This window comes from Capra hircus, chromosome 19, assembly GCF_001704415.2.
Source record: "Capra hircus breed San Clemente chromosome 19, ASM170441v1, whole genome shotgun sequence".
Taxonomy (NCBI): Eukaryota; Metazoa; Chordata; class Mammalia; order Artiodactyla; family Bovidae; genus Capra; species Capra hircus.
In genome coordinates this window covers 37757170-37770361 of record NC_030826.1, presented here as the reverse complement: position 1 = coordinate 37770361, position 13192 = coordinate 37757170, and the positions used below count along the sequence as shown (strand labels likewise).

Here is a 13192-nt window from a genome sequence, read left to right as displayed (position 1 = left end):
GAAAGATTCTTAAAGGCTTCAATGGGACATTTAACTCACTGTATCTCCTTAGATAAGTTTGACTTTAGAGCTAGAAAGGTCCTAAAATATTACCTAACCGTGGTCCAGGTTTCTCCTAAGGAGCTCTGCAGGCTTTGAGCAGGACAATTCCTTGTTTTGATAACCTATCTTGTGTATTACAGGACAATCAGCATCATTGGTTCTGGGCACCAAAAACCAGTGGCACCCCCAGTTGTTATGACAACTAAAAAACCCCCCTCAACACATCCCCAGATACCTTCTAGGCCTAAATTCTTAATTTTGCAGGTGATGCATGAACAACTGACTCAAGGTCATCTAATATTTTAGTGTCCAAGCCAAGACTGGGGCTCTTGCAATTCAGTCTATCATTCCATCTCCTCTTTTATTTTGGGAAATGACTGGCAAACCCCATAACCCTTGAAGTCTTACAAATAATGAAATGGCAATAGCAGAAGGGATCATTTGCAAGTTACTTATTTGAAATCTAAATTGCTTCCCCCGCCTCCCCACAGAAGCAATGTTATATATAGTGGCTACCCACAAAAGTCTATTGTACTTTGGACTCCATTTCCTCCTGCCTTCACAGGATACTTACATTATTCTACATCGATTTTCTCTTGTATAAATTCAACCTCTTCCTCTCAACATGGCCCTTTCCATCAGCATTTATGCTCATATAAAAGTAAAGCAAACCTTCCCTCACCCGCTTCATAGCCCTCCATCTGCTGCCCTCTTTCCTTTCACATCACAGTGAAATTTTCAAAAGTGTTGGCTATAGTCTCTCTTTGTTTCCTCACCTCCCATCCGCTCTTCAATATATCCCAATCTTGCTTACGGTCACCACATATTAATTCTTGCTATAAACACAGTAATCTCTGTCCCTCTAAGTGGAAAGAATATTTTTCAATCCTCATCTTGACTTCCCAGGGGCATATATGAGTATAACAGCATTTTTTTTCTAAAGGAGAGAGTTCACAGTTTTAATCCAATTCTTAAAAATATTCCAAAAAAGATGAGGAAAAGGGTAATACATTGATGATAATGGTGTGTCTTCTAGTACATGAAAGTGAAAGTCACTCAGTCATGTCTGACTCTTTGCAACCCCATGGACTATATAGTCCATGGAATTCTCTAGGCCAGACTACTGGAGTGGGTAGCCTTTGTCTTCTCCAGAGGAATCTTCCCAACCCAGGTCTCTGGCATTGCAGGCGGATTCTTTATCAATTGAGCCATAATGGAAGCCCAGGAAAACTGGAGTGAGTAGCTTATCTCTTCTCCAGCGGATCTTCTCAACCCAGGAATCAGACCCAAGTCTCCTGCATTGCAGGTGGATTCTTTACCAACTAAAATGAAGTGTGGCTACTTTGGGGAGGAACACCAGCCCAATGAGCATCTAGGTTATTTCTTTATAAAAATTCAGAAAATGGAGAGGAAGGAGATACATGCACGGAGTATACATCTCTGGAGTATAATCCAGAGATGAATTTGTGGGAAATAAACAGAGTTGAAAAGAGAACGTGAAGAAACCTTGCAACTGACTTTTCTTGTTCCTTTTCTTTCCCAGAACAGTTTCGGACTGGCAATCAGGTGAAGGAATGTTAAGATGCTTGGGTTAGAGGGCAAATAAAGTTCAGAACAGCTTTGACATCTTCAGTGGAAAGGGGGAGAGGGAATGAGAAGGGGGAGGGTGGGAAATATAAAGGTACAGCATCTGGGGAAAAGGGCATCCACATTGACATAAGGGCATATGCAAATGGAAACTAGCTGCAACTTAAATAATTTGTTTATATTAGTATAACGGGTCAATTTCCACCAAGCAGACACTCCATTTCCCAATGAACTTGGCCAATGTGTAAAGTTCTCCATAAATCTCCTGTCTGTAAAACACAGCTTACCAAGCAAATTATCAAGAGGGTGAACAATTTTCCATCTTCTAGTCCTATTTTTCCATCTTTTCTCAAGGTTTTGCCTTGCCCCCTCCCCATTCCAATCATTATCTGACCTCTATCTAGTTCAACATAAATAGAAATTAGGATATGAACATGTGCAAATTGTATGTGTGCACTCCTCTTTCCAAAATGTGAGTGACAGCAACAGCAAAAACTTGGCTGATAAATGTTTTCACTTACTGATCGAGTAAAAAACTTAGCCATGCCCCAGTGGCAGTTAAAGGGCCAATTCATGGTAAATTGTCAAAATAGATAAAACATTACTAATGACCTCAGTCTCTTACCTGTTCCCCCCACCCTTGCTCTCCACAATCTCCATTCCAACTCACACACATTTTCAGTTCCTTTCTCTACGTACTATAAAGTGTCCTGGTTTCGCTTGTTAGTTAAGGAGATGTTATATGTTCACATATACCAAGTATTGCTTCTCCCAATAGTAGACTGTTTATGGAGAAACAGACTTGTTTATGGAGAAAGAACTAAATTGAATTTAATCCAATAATCTGCTTTATACTGTAATTAAATATTTCAGTCAATAAAAATTATATATAGAACTTGATGTAGAAAAATGACATGAAGTGGAATATCAGTTCGCTTCTTTCTCAAGGGATATAAAACTACCCTGGTAAACTACCTCTTTTTCCTTTCTTCTTATTTTAACTATTTATTATGTAACAACCCTAAAGGAAGTCCATAAATACACACACACACACACACACACACACACACCTCTATCCCAGAGCTCAGAGAGGATACTTCTAAAAGGCAAGGCCAAAAGGTGAACAATCTCATTTCTCACTGGAGGGCACCATGGATTATTCTTTGCTGACTCACTTAAAAGTCTTAATCTTATTTTGTTAAATATATCCTATGGATGGTGTTCATTACATTCTCTGGAAAGATGATTCCGCACTAGAGAATGCCTCCTTAGGAGGCATTTAGTCAAATCCTGCCAACATCTTCTAATTCTTATCCTTCACTTTAAAAACAATTATCCTTTAGCCAGAGACTCCAACAAGTCTGAAACTAGAAATTTTAAACCAAAATACAAAGACCACAATGGAAATATACAGAAGAAAAAGCATGCAAACACACACACAGAGTTGTGTTTATCCTAAATGCCTCTGAGAATTTCATATCAGGGCTGAGCAGATAGATAGCAAACACTTCTTTAATCTTCTCTTTGAAGCTTCAGCTTCAATATGAAAGGGAAGCTATCACTCCTCTACAATATCCATACTTGACATCATCAGGTCCATGCAAATGATATTTGGAACTGGAAAAAAGATGAGTACAGAATGAGCAGAGAGAGAATGCTGCAACCATATTGATGATGATGATTTTCACATTCAGTCAAAATAAATCCATCTTTACTTGTGCCTCCAAAATTAAAATGGAAGAATAATATTTTACAACATTTAATCTATGCTACAGAATAAAGTCTTAAAAATTTTATTATTATAATTATTTATTTATCTATTATTTTTGGCTACACTGGGTCTCCACTCAGGCTTTCTCCAGTTGTGGGGGTGGGGCGGGGGGCTACTCTCTAGTTGCAATGCACGGGCTTCTCATTGCAGTGGCTTCTCTTGTTGCAGAGCACATGTTCTGGGGCACACAGACTTCAGTAATTTCAGCACATGGGCTCAGTAGTTGTGGCACCCACAGGCTTAGTTGCCCCAAGGCATGTGGACTCTTCCAAGACCAGGGTGGAACTCCTGTCCCCTGCATTGGCAGGCAGATTCTTAACCACTGGACCCCAGGGAAGTCCCTGAATAAAGTCTTGAAATTTTAAGGTTACTTTATATGCAAGACAAAATTTGCTATTTGTGTTTTTAAATTAGAGAAGTTTTAATTGAACTTTAAGGAAAGGTGGAGCAAATAAAATTAACTCACTATATGGAGGGAGTCTTGATGCGCAACTATAGCTATCATAGCACTAGTAATACTAATGATAATAACAATGCTAAGATTGATAATAACAATGCTAAGATTTTTAAAAATCAGTTGTTGGGCATTGTTTTAAGTACTTATATAAACTTACTTCCTCCACATTCTAACCCTATTATCATGCCTATTTTATAAATGAGGAAACTGAGGCATCGAGAAGTGAGAGAACTTGCCCATGGTTTCATAGCTACTAATCAAGGTTTATTAATCCTAGCTAATTCTAGCAACTAGATCCAGAACAGACACTCTAATAAGAAATTAAACAGGAAAGTTTTGGGACTCTGTTTCCACTGCAGGGGGAGGCCCATCTCAGATTACACTTCAGTATCTTTCAAATTGCAATCATACTGTTCTAGTTTGCCACTTAAGATTGATGGAATATGAGATTTCTCCTAAAAATGAGGCTATTAACTTTTAATCATTAGTTTGGGGTTTGAAGGTGGGTGTCAAATTCTTGACCATGGAGCTAACCAATAAACATGGTTAGTGAGGTTAAAATATTCAGAGCTTTAACCACTAAGCTAGCTAATTAGATAGATCCTGGTGAAGTAGGTAAGACAAATGTAACTATCCTCATTTTATTGGAACTATCTAAGAAGGAAAAATAATTCCATTTCCTAATTATAATAAAACTCTGTATTCAGCATTTAACACAAGCTAGGTGTTATGGCAGAAAGTGAAGAGGAACTAAAAAGCCTCTTGATGAAAGTCAAAGAGGAGAGTGAAAAAGTTGGCTTAAAGCTCAACATTCAGAAAACGAAGATCATGGCATCTGGTCCCATCACTTCATGGGAAATAGATGGGGAAACAGTGGAAACAGTGTGTCAGACTTTATTTTGGGGGGCTCCAAAATCACTCCAGATGGTGATTGCAGCCATGAAATTAAAAGCCACTTACTCCTTGGAAGGAAAGTTATGACCAACCTAGACAGCATATTCAAAAGCAGAGACATTACTTTGTCAACAAAGGTCCATCTAGTCAAGGCTATAGTTTTTCCAGTGGTCATGTATGGATGTGAGAGTTGGACTGTGAAGAAGGCTGAGCGCCGAAGAATTGATGCTTTTGAACTGTGGTGTTGGAGAAGACTCTTGAGAGTCCCTTGGACTGCAAGGAGATCCAACCAGTCCATCCTAAAGGAGATCAGTCCTGGGTATTCTTTGGAAGGAATGATGCTGAAGCTGAAACTCCAGTACTTTGGCCACCTCATGCGAAGAGTTGACTCATTGGAAAAGACTCTGATGCTAGGAGGGATTGGGGGCAGGAGGAGAAGGGGACGACAGAGGATGAGATGGCTGGATGGCATCACCGACTCGATGGACATGAGTTTGAGTGAACTCTGGGAGTTGGCAATGGACAGGGAGGCCTGGTGTGCTGCAATTCATGGGGTTGCAAAGAGTCAGACACAACTAAGCAACTGAACTGAACTGAACTGAGGTGTTGTGCTCAGTATACATTTTACATGTATTATTTTATCTTCATCATAATCCAATGAGATTATTACTGTTACAATGATACTATTACTATCCCCATTTTACAGATGAGGAAACTAAGACTCAGACTAGTCAAATAAATTGACCAGGATCATGCAGCCAGTAAGTGGCAGAGTCTGTATCTGTATCTAGGTCTGCTGGGTAACTGCATTTCTACTGGCTGTAATGCAGAAAACAAGTCTAGTAGTAAGAGAAGTTATAACTGTTTTGTCAGACAGCCTAGCATCAGGGAGCAGTCAGTTCAGAGTCTTTAATTTGGAGTCAACTATGGATTCAACTATTTGAGCTTTGGGAAATTCACAAACTCCCTGAAATTATAGGTGAAAAGTAATGTGTTTTCTTTTTCCTTGAAAAAGAGTCCATGAACTCCATTAGAATTCAAAAAATGTCACTAACTCGCCTCCTCCAAAATGGCAAGACCCACTTATCATTAGATGAGTAGGGTTAGATGAAAAGGATTATAATGGCATTATAAACCTAGCTATGCAGAAAGGCTAAAACCTGTAATCTAGAACATCTAGATGAAAATCTTTTACAACTAAAGCATTAAGAGTGTTGTTTTACTTGTGACTTACAAAAATTTAAGACCCATCATACATTCCCTGTCTTGGTTAAAAAAAAAAAATCAAATCTCTTCCTGATGACTTACAGATGTCCAGATTTTAACTTCAGTTTTTTGTACAAAAACAGTGGTGTCTTCTAAATGGGTAGGCTATCTGTAATACTCAATGTCCAGAGACTTCCATTTCCCTCTTGATCATCTCTGTTCCCTGGTAATGGCTGTCTCCAAACAAACTGCAAAGACTAACACTAAAGTGTTATCCTGGCACTAGAAACAGCATCTCAGAATTCAGATGGACACCTGGTTGAGCAGGGCTTCAGTAGTAAGTTAATAAGGCTAGGAAAACCCTTGCATTTGACCTTGAGTAGTGAGTCACATGGTAAATACTGATTATACCCCCAGGAAATGACTTTTCTGAACAATGCTAATAGTCTCTATACTGAATATTTCCTATAACCTCTTCTCTCATTTGGGAAGATTCAGTTGATTTTGAATTCTCTTTCCACTACCAGTATTCCAACAGAAAGAATGGGCAAGGAGCAGAGGTAATAGGGCATGACACCCAAGAACACAAATGGGAAAAGAGCACCATCTGGTGGAAGTCTCTGATGGAGCATCAGAGGACAGGGACCCAGGGGTGGGGGTGTCCGACTCTTTGTGACCCCATGGACTGTAGCCCGCCAGGCTCCTCTGTCCGTGGGATTCTCCAGGCAAGAATACTGGAGTGGGTTGTCATTCCCTTCTCCAGGAGATCTTCCCAACTCAGGGATCGAACCTGGGTCATTGCAGGCAGATTCTTTACTAGTTGGGCCACCAGGGGTGGGGGTACCAGCCTTAGAAACAGTTGAGCAAGAATGGGAAGGTCCCTGGGAGTGGTGCCCCCTATAGTCCTAGTTCCTTCAAGCCATCAAAAGTACAAGAACTAGTATCTGCCTACAGGAAGCTTACAATCTTTTCTAAAATATGAGATACACATGAAGAGAATACACATGAAGAGATAGTCAATTTAAGATAGTAAATTACAAACAAACACTATGGTAACAACAGCAAAAAAAGATATGCAGATGATAGCACTCTAATGGCAGAAAGTGAAGAGGAACTAAAGAACCTCTTGATGAGGGTGAATGCAAAGAGTGAAAAAGCTGACTTGAAAACACAACATTGAAAAAACTAAGATCATGGCATCTGGTCCCATCACTTCATGGCAAATAGAAGGGAAAAAGTAGAAGCAGTGACAGATTTTATTTGGGGGGGCTCCAAAATCACTATAGACAGTGACTGCAGCCATGAAATTAAAAGATGCTTGTTCCTTGAAAATTATGACAAATCCGGACATATTAAAAAGCAGAGACATCACTTTGCCAACAAAGGTCTGTATAGTCAAAGCTATGGTTTTTCCAAAAGTCATGTACGGATATGAGAGTTTGGCCATAAAGAAGGCTGAGTGCCAAAGAATTGATGCTTTCGAATTATGCTACTGAAGACTTGAGAGTCCTTCGGACTGCAAAGAGATCCAGCATTCATACTTTGGTTGCCTGATGCTAAGAACTGACTCTCTGGAAAAGATCTTGATGCTGGAAAAGACTGAAGGCAAAAGGAGAAAGGGTGGCAGAGGACGGGGCTTCTCTGGTAGCTCAGCTGGTAAAGAATCCACCTGCAATGCAGGAGACCCCAGTTCAATTCCTGGGTTGGGAAGTCCACTGGAGAAGGGATAGGCTACCCATTCCAGTATCCTTGAGCTTCCTTGGTGGCTCAGCTGATGAATCTGCCTGCAATGCAGGAGACACGGGTTCGATCCCTGGGTTGGGTAGATCCCCAGATGAGATGGTTAGACAGCATCACTGACTCAATGGACATGAATTTGAGCAAACTCCAGGAGACAGTAGAGGACACAGGAGCTTGGCATGCTGTAGCCCATGAGGTCACAAAGAGTAAGACACAACTTGGCAACTGAACAACCACAACAATGGTAACAACAGATGATAAGCACCTAACTCATGTAATAGAAGGAGGTGTCATAAGAAAGTCTTGGATTATTTGGGGGGAGGTAATATTTCTGTGATCTTGAGTCTATGTCCACAAATTTTAGAAACCCTAGAAGACAGCACCACAAAGTTCTCTTATAAAATACAGTGGTCACAATTAAACTTGTATTAAATAATAAACAAGTAACACTATCTGATTTTATTTGATAGTATCACCCATGACTAAAAAATTTTTTTAGAAGTCTATTTGCAGATAATAAAAAAGAAATAATATAAAATAAATTCATTAAATAAAATCCTATTCACCGCTAGAGTCTTCTGTAACACAATCACTACATGAAATCCCTGCTATGACATTAATAGTAAAATCTAGGAGCTCAATGATTATGCCCTTTCATTGAAACACTGGAAACCTACATTCTAATATTTCATCCCCTGTGTTCTAGCATTAACACTGCAAATTGTGGTTGCTATGCAATCCCCCTACTCCCTACATGTAACAGACAACCAAATATGACTCAGTGGACTATTAAAGAAAAACGCTAGCTAGCTGTGTTGTGGCAAAATGAAAGACACTAAATGTCAGGTCAGAGTTAAAATTTTTTTTCCTTTGTGTAGAAAAAAGGGAACAACTGAAGGGTTCATTGGTCGGTTGGTTTGCTTGTTTTTAAGGATAGGGAATAATGTCCATTGTGATCAGATCCAGCAGAAATGTGCAGCCTGGATGGGAGAGAGAGGAGCAAATCGGTTTAGGAAGCTGCTGGAGAGCAAGAGAAGGGGCAAAAGGTTTCAGAAGGAAAGTCAGAGATGTCTTTTGATTCCAAACCTGTGTTTTGAGAGAGAAAACAAGGCAGAACTCACACAGAACTCTAGCTGATTATCATATTTTAATCTGTACTATCTTTAGCTCTTGCCCTGCCACTTTTGTCGCCACTGATACTTAGAACCTAATTATTTTTTGCTTGCTTCAGGTTAATAGCTACTCTTAGACCACTGAGACTCCTAGTTATGTGACTGATGAATAACTGATAACTAGATGACTGTGACTGTGGACCATATACTCCCTGAATTTTACAGCTAGAAGGACATTGAAGGTCATTTAACTCAGCCTCTGACTTTACAGATGAGGAAAACAAAACCTGAGGAGGTTATCTAGAGCCACGACAGTTTATCTTGTGCAAAATCAGGTTCAAAATGTGATATTCATTTGAAAATTCCTTTGGTATTTTTCTTGTTGTGAACATGGCCACTTTATTCACCTGAGCTCAAATATTACATAAAATTTTTAAACTGGACTAGTTCCTGGGGCTCCTCCAGGCAGCGTGGACTTGTGAACATTAACATGTCAACAAACCCTTTATATCTCAAGTTATGGACACTGCATTCATTCTCTCAAACAGTAAAAAATCTCCACTATTTGCCAGACACTCCTTGAGGGTCTGAGAGCACAGAAAGCCTGAACTGTGGGCCAGTTTGGCTGGAATAATGCAAAATTGTGCAAAAGTGGTGTGAGTGACCTAAAACACATACAAGGTAGAAATTGGGGCCAGCAAAACTAGGTCTGGCTAATCCCAGAATCCGTCTTACTGCCTGCAGATGAGAGTTTCTGGGGGTGGACCTGGGGTCAGACTGAGGGAGGATGCCTGGAGGGGAGAGTCACAGAGAGGCCAGGCCCAGGATGCAGAGAGAAGCCAGGCAGAGGGGCCAGGTGTTCAGAGCAGGTGGCAGAGGCCCACAGCAGATGTTGGGGTGGGGGCGGGCACGCAGGCAGGGCAGGATTGTGAATGGGTTCCAACCTGAAAGTCTTTGTTTTATCTTGTGAAATAGACTATGATGTTGAGCAAGAGTGAGAGGTGATATGATAAGGTAAAGGCAGCTAAAGACATTAGAGGGAAGAATATTGAGGAAAATGAAAAAGGCTGTTGATACAAAGCATGTGAAATAACTGCCAGGCATCATTAAGGGGTCAGCTGAGGTTGGAGACTAAGATTTACTGTGGCGGCAATCCAATTGTGTCATTTTTCTCCAGCACTAATTAGCTGCCCAGGTGTAAGGTCAGAAAAGGTGGACAGCTGAACTGACCCAAGTTTAGAATTTTTCTAGGCTTGTGGGATAAAAAGACAAGAGACTAAGAGAAGACTGGAGGAGCATGCCATGGAGCTCAGGCTGGCCAGGGTAGAAACCAATGGCCAGAGATTTGACTATGCTGTCCGCACATATAAACTACTTTAAACAATCAAATATTAAAATAGTCAACATTTAATATTCAATTAAAAGATTCAAAAATAAGAGATACAGTTATCCTACTCTTCTCTCTCAGGACTGTTCTTTGTCCCTAAAGTCTCAAACCTCTCATCTCATGTTTCCTGCTTCAGCAGCCAACATCTCCATCCACCCAACTGAAGCTTAGGAGTCATCTTTTATCTCGTTCCCTATTCTATCTATATCCCATCAATCACCAAGACCTGGAGATTCTATCTTCTTCATTTATTTTTAATCTATCTCCTCTCCCTCACTATGGGCACTGAATTCACTCAAGTCCTCAAAATACCTCACCCAGATTAATATAACCATGTCCAAAGTGGTCTACCTGCCACTTTGCTCCTCTCTGAGCAATTCCATCAATGCTGATGGAGAAGGAAGTGCAGTGACTGTGAAGAGCAAAGGCTCTGCAGATAAGTCTAGGTTGGAGTTCTAGCACCTTCATCTTCTAGCTGTGAGACTGTAGCTGCAGTCTCAGTTTCTTCATCTTTAAAATAGAAATAATAATCATATCTGTCACATATCATTCTTGGGAAGATTAACTGAGATGATAAACATAAAGAACTGAGCATTAGGCCTGGCACCTGGCAGCCTTCAGTAAACCTCAATTGTTACGTCATCCAGTCAGTTCAGTCACTCAGCATTGTCCGACTCTTTGTGATCCCATGGACTGCAGCACGCCAAGTCTCCCAATCCATCACCAACTCCTGGAGTTTACTCAAACTTGTGTCCATTAAGCCGGTGATGACATCCAACCATCTCATCCTCTGTCGTCCCCTTCTCCTCCTGCCTTTAATCTTTCCCAGCATCAGGGTCTTTTCAAATGAGTCAGTTCTTTGCATCAGGTCGCCAAAGTTTTAGAATTTCAGCTTTAGCATCAGTCTTTCCAATGCATATTCAGGACTGATTTCCTTTAGGATGGACTGGTTGGATCTCCTTGCAGTCCAAGGGACTCTCAAGAGTCTTCTCCAACACTACAGTTCAAAAGCATCAATGCTTCAGCGCTCAGCTTTCTTTATAGTCCAACTCTCACATCCATACATGACCACAGGAAAAACCATAGCTTTGACTAGATGGACCTTTGTTGACAAAGTAATGTCTCTGTTTTTTAATATGCTATCTAGGTTGGTCATAATTCTTCTTCCAAGGAGTAAGCGTCTTTTAATTTCATGGCTGCAGTCACCATCTGCAGTGATTTTGGAGCCCAAAAATTAAAGTCTGACATTGTTTCCACTGTTTCTCCATCTGTTTGCCATGAAGTGATGGGACTGAACGCCATGATCTTTGTTTTCTGAATGTTGAGCTTTAAACCAACTTTTTCACTCTCCTCTTTCACTTTCATCAAGAGGCTCTTTAGTTCTTCACTTTCTGCCATAAGGGTGGTGTCATCTGCATATCTGAGGTTACTGATATTTCTCCCGGCAATCTTGATTCCAGCTTGTGCTTCATCCAGCCAAGTTTCTCATGATGTACTCTGCATAGAAGTTAAATAAGCAGGGTGACAATATATAGCCTTGACGTAGTCTTTTTCCTATTTGGAACCAGTCTGTTTTTCCAAGCCCAGTTCTAACTGTTGCTTCCCGACCTGCATACAGATTTCTCAAGAGGCAGGTCAGGTGGTCTGGTACTCCCATCTCTTTCAGAATTTTCCACAGTTTATTGTGATCCACACAGTCAAAGGCTTTGGCATAGTCAATAAAGCTGTGGTAGTGGTGGTGGTTTAGTTGTTAAGTCGTGTTTGACTCTTACAACCCCATGGACTGTAGCCTGCCAGGCTCCTCTGTCCACGGGATTTTCCAGGCAAGAATACTGGAGTGGATTGCCATTTCCTTCTCCAGGGGATATTCCCGACCCAGGAATCGAACCCCGGTCTTCTGCATTACAGGCAGATTCTTTACCAACTGAGCTATGATGGAAGCCCCAATAAAGCAGAAATAGATGTTTCTCTGGAATTCTTGCTTTTCTGATGATCCAGAGGATGTTGGCAATTTGATCTCTGGTTCCTCTGCCTTTTCTAAAACCAGCTTGAACATCTGGAAGTTCACAGTTCACGTACTGTTGAAGCCTGGCTTGAGAATTTTGAGTATTACTTTGCTAGCATGTGAGATGAGTGCACTTGTGTGGTAGTTTGAGCATTCTTTGGCATTGCCTTTCTTTGGGATTGGAATGAAAACTGACCTTTTCCAGTCCTGTGGCCACTGCTGAGTTTTCCAAATTTGCTGGCATACTGAGTGCAGTACTTTCACAGCATCATCCTTCAGGATTTGAAATAGCTCAACTGGAATTCTATCACCTCTACTAGCTTTGTTCGTACTGATGCTTCCTAAGGCCTACTCAACTTCATATTCCAGGATGTCTGACTAGGTGAGTGATCATACCGTCGTGATTATCTAGGTTGTGAAGATCTTTTGTTGTACAGTTCTGTGTATTCTTGCCACCCTCTTCTTAATATCTCCTGGTTCATTTAGGTCCATACCATTTCTGTCCTTTATTGAGCCATTTTCGCATGAAATGTTCTATTAGTGCCATCATTATTCTAACCACCTAACAACACACAAACCAAATCTTATCATCCCCCTGCTTGAAATCCTTCCGTGGCTTACCCCAGTCTGGCCCTCCCCTCCTCGGCTCACACTCTTGCTCTTACACATCACAGCTCTCTCTCTGCTGGTACACTTTTCTCTTCAGATCCCTCCCTCTACTAGCAAACGCCTGATGGCCCTTTGAGGCTCAGTCTAGTCTCTGCGTTAGGTGCTCCCTCTTGCACTCCCCTTAGCAGCACCTGTATACTGTACCACAAGCTTCTTATCTCTTTATGTTCCTGAGCCCTCAAGGGGCAGTAGCACAGACCTTGCTAAATAAGTGAATGGAGGTGAGAAGCAGAAGAGCTGTCTGTGTTAAGCATGAGTAGAGCACTGAGTATATTTCAGGGCGCGGTGGAGACAAGGCTGAAGAGGCAGGCAGAAGGCAAGG

The 13192-nt window shown here is 41.0% G+C and overlaps 1 protein-coding gene across 1 annotated transcript in view; it reads right to left on the bottom strand.

The window, feature by feature from the left end:
* SKAP1 (src kinase associated phosphoprotein 1) overlaps positions 1-13192 on the bottom strand; it is a 301408-nt gene that overhangs the window by 223451 nt on the left and 64765 nt on the right. The window lies entirely within an intron of this gene.